Source organism: Teleopsis dalmanni, chromosome 2 (assembly GCF_002237135.1).
Source record: "Teleopsis dalmanni isolate 2A chromosome 2, ASM223713v2, whole genome shotgun sequence".
Taxonomy (NCBI): domain Eukaryota; kingdom Metazoa; phylum Arthropoda; class Insecta; order Diptera; family Diopsidae; genus Teleopsis; species Teleopsis dalmanni.
This window is the reverse complement of record NC_051847.1, coordinates 175,478,256-175,482,948: the sequence shown is the minus strand read 5'-3', so window position 1 is coordinate 175,482,948 and position 4,693 is coordinate 175,478,256.

Sequence of the window (4,693 nt, the reverse complement as noted above, 5' to 3'; positions counted from 1 at the left end):
GTCTAAGCAAGAAATAATGTAGTAAATCGCACATTAAAAATTAAAAGAGCAAAAAAATAAATGAAAGAAAAATTTTAAGGTAAAATAAAATTATAACTCAAAGAAATATGTTGATATTATAAATATACCAGCAAAACAACACCCACAGTTCGTAGACTTCTTTTATGAATCTTATATTGTTACTTGTGTTTTTTCCTGTTTTATTTTTAAATTTTTTTCTTTTGTTGCTATTTCTGTACTTTTGTATTTTAAAAATTTCATTATTTTTACCAACGCATTAAAGTGAATTTCTCACTAAAACGTACCATGGGGCATGTGGCACGAGCAATAATAATAAAAGTTCCCCAACCAGTAATGTTCGCGTTGATCCTGTAGCAGCCTTACACAATAAATATTGTAATACACCAGCGCACCTTTGTCTTAACAGAATTCTTTTCTTTTCTACGTTTTCCTTACCTTGCCTCGCCAGGATTCTCGCAGGCACAACCTTTGTTGCCTATAACTTGCATTAGATACTTTTGTGTTTGCTGGTCTTAAGTAGTGCGAGTCTTACAAATGGAAATGGCCAAAAACACTTAACATTGTTGCGCCTCACAAAAGGTGAATGAATTTTTAAACAAAGCAAAGTGTAAAGTTTTTTATTCTTATTTCATTTAGTTATTTTTTATCTAAGAAAACCTAAATAGTTTTTGAAATAATTTAAAATTACCAAGTAGAAATTAAAATAAATTATTAGAAAATATAAAACGTAAAATATCTAACGTCCCTCATAGCGTATGAGTAATGTTTAATTGAAAGCTTCGTTCATATTCTTTTTATCTTGTTTCCCATGCATTCCTCCTTACTTGTTTACATTATATCCTTTTCGTTTCTTTGGGTTTCACTTTGTGGACTTCATAAAACCATATTTCAAGTAAAAATTAGTTTCAGCTTAAACTGAAACTACACTACGAGTCACATCCTCGCTGATTCAGTAACTCCTTTGTAACAATTTATAGATGTTAAAATCCTGCTTTTTGTTTTCTTTTTTTCTTGTTTCGTAATATTTGCTTATTTGCTGCTTCCTCACATTTTTATTGCACTTTACGCTCATTTCTCTTCGACATCGTTTTTTGCACATATTTTGTTTGTTTTTCTTTTATGAGCCATTAATTCATGGTGGATTGGTTTTTCCATTAGCACCATTCATGTCCAAAACAGTTGAAGGCATAAAACAGAAATGAAAAGATACAAGAAGTAACGTTACGTTAGCAACAAAATTGTAGATGCGGAATAACAAAATAACAATAATGAAGACAACAATACATGAGCTCAACTACAACTAAAAGGACCAATAAACATTTTTATATCTACATATGCTATTGTAAAAAATACAATATCTGTTTGTTTGCAATTGCAAAACTTCTCCAGACAACTAGAGAAAAGTTTTTGAAATGAAATTGAGTTATTTTATTAGGTTAAAGCATTTGTTAGTAGAGGTTGGTATCTTTCGATCCTTGAATATGTCATCTTTGTAGGCTGTGAGGAAGCATATGGATATGGAATACTCAAATCAGTAAAATATTGAAATGTCGATCTCCGATAAAGAACATTGCGCATCACAAGGTTTCTCTTTATAGGATTACTGAAAATAAGCTAATTGGAGAAAATAAATCAGATGAGAAAGATAGAAGTGATTGCACAGTGGATGCTATAAGACCGATACTTCAATACAATTTTTAATGTGAGAATAGTTAAGAATCATAAATGAATTAATCTTTGCAAAGGTAAATAACTTATAGATTAGAAAACTGTTAGCCACACTAACTTTGTAATATTAGATGGACTATAGAAACGTAGCATTCTCACTGCCTATTAATCCACTATCTAATCCAGATCATAGAAACGTATCTAATCTAGATTTGTCAAATGAAAAACGGAAGATCTTCTGGACCTTCAGCAAAGCTACAATTTGTGTACGTACTGCAGTACTAATGGGGGCCTGTGTTATTGCATGTTTCATAGTTGGCTCATCATCAAAAGTGGACTGTGCATAAATAGCCTTGATGTAGAGCAAGTAAAGTCTATTAATCATATTCCATGTTTCTATCCGGGATTACAGGCTAACCGACTTGTACAGAGAATGAAAGTAAAGTTATAAAATTTCTTTATATTCATCTGGAAGGTTTAATAAACTCTTTGCTTGAGACTACATATGAAGCAACTCCAAAATCCAAAAGACAGTTTCTTCAATAACCCCTCCAGAAATAATGAAAATATGTATAAAAGATCTCTTTATATTCATCTGAAAGTCAAATTGATTTAATAAAGTATCTTTTTGTGAATAAAAATGAAGTGATTCAAATTCTACAACAACAAAAATTAATATACACTTATCAGATCTTTTTATCTTCATTTAAGAGACTAAGTGGCTCCAAGTCTAAAAGGCAGCTTCTTCAATAACCAGGTTGAGTTATATATAATATGCTATTTCTAAATATTTTTCTGGAAGACTAAATGATTTAATAATGTCTATCGTTGGGACTACAACTTGTTAAAGAAAATTAAAGTGCACTTATTAGATCTTCTTATCTTCATCTGAGAGGCCCAATGGTTTTATAATAACTCTGATTAAAACTCCAGACGAAGGAATTCTAAAGTTTAAAAGACAATTTCTTCATGTCTTTTTATGTGGGATGTCTTTTTATTAATCTGGGAGACCAAACAATTTAAAAATATCTTTCTTTGGGACTGCAGATAAAGCGACTTCAATGTCTAAGAAACTGTTTTTGCACTGGCTTGATAGACATAATAAAAGTGGACTTCTCAGACCTTTTTATATTCATCTGAAAGCTCATATTTCTTAATAATTATAGTGCAAAAAGCTACATTGGAAAGAATAGTTAGTATGACTGATATCCTCTGGACAACTTTAAGAATATTAGAATACGAAAAAATTGTGCCTAAGTGATATTTGTGTCCATATGTGTTCTATCAATATAACTTGATGCGTTTGTTTTTCCTGTGACTATTGCTTGAATACTCTTGATATTAAATACATTACATGTGTGTCCTAAAGTCCTAAATGAAGCCACGGTTTTGTTTGTACTTTTCATAGGGCACCTTAAATGCTCAATGCATAAATATAAAACCTACAAACACCAGAAACGGAAATAAAACCATGCACTGAAATGTGCGCCTGCCCGTTTTTTTTTTCTTTATAGCGGAAGTTAAGTGAAAAGCTCTAATAAATGGTTCGAATTTTCGGGTTTTCTGCGAGTATTTTCAAAAATTTATTTATAATAAAAAATTTCAGTTTTCGGTTCAACTTGCAATTTATATTGCGGTATTCTCTTTTTTCGTTAAGTAAAAAAGTTCATTTCAATGTGCATATGTTAGACATTAAATGATAGAAGTTCTAAGGGTAATATGCGCTAACTAATATTATATGTCATAGGTAATGCTAACAAATTGCTAGTTAAAGTTTATTCAAGAATCTTAAGAATGTTTTAAAAAGATTCTTTATCTATAGCATAAGGTTCATTGAAAAAAATTTAAAAAAATATTAACAAAAACATAACACAGTTAAATATAGACACAGTGTAATCGTGTGTAATATTTAATATTAACAGAGAGAATATATATATTAACATATGGAAATTTTCCAATTCACAAAAACTTGTACTGAAATTAAAAATATTCGAATGTCAAAAGGAGAAGAAGAAGTAGAGAAGAAAACGGAAGAAGAGAATAGAATGAATTCTTTCTATAAGATAGAAATTTTAAAGTATTGCTGAAAGACTAATAATAATAAGACTAAAGACTAATAATAATACAGGAGTGGCGGAAGCAGGTGGATGAGAGGGTGAAGCAGCTCGGTAAAAAATAGGTTGAGGAGGTGTAAACGATTACTTGAATTTTTATGACTTTCCAACTCATCATACATAACGATACACTATAAACTAGTCAAAGACATTTCATTTCCTTAAAACGTAGATTCTACCTAATTCTTCTTAATTCGTTTTGAAGAATGACTTACGCGTGTACCTGAAAGTATGCAATAAAAAAACGCAATTAACGAACTTCAAATCATCAAATACTGGATGAACGTGACTAAAATAAATTGCCTTCATCGTACGCAATTAAAATATTTTAATATTCGAGTTAGTTATTAGTCCTTCTCGCCTCTGGCACTTCACAACTACTGAAACATTGAAACATATTTCAACACATTAATTCCCAACAACAACAACAATAAATACAACAAAATCAGCAATATTTTAATGACCAAATTATTTACTGCAACAAAATGTCGGGTTAATTTATTTTGTGACCCGAAGAGCTAAAAAGTTATGATGATCCTTTTAACAAAAGAAAATGCAAGATGTGATAAATTAACTAATTCATTCCTTCAGGTTCATATTTTATGAGTGTTAAAGGAGATTGTAGTAAGAGAAGTATTTATGTAGAGAGGAGTTGATTATTTTTGTGGGTGTGAAATTCTGTTTTGGTATTTTTATTGTCCACTATAATTGCTACTGCATTAGTACAATATGAAGAATAGTATTAAAAAGGGGAAAAGGAAAGAATCAAGAAGAATATTCTTATTATCAAGTTATTTTTATATTATTTTTTCATTCGTTGTAGTAATTTTCAATGGTATTAAAAGTCATAACTTATCTGTTATTAAATAAAAGGTTGCAGGAAGTTTCAT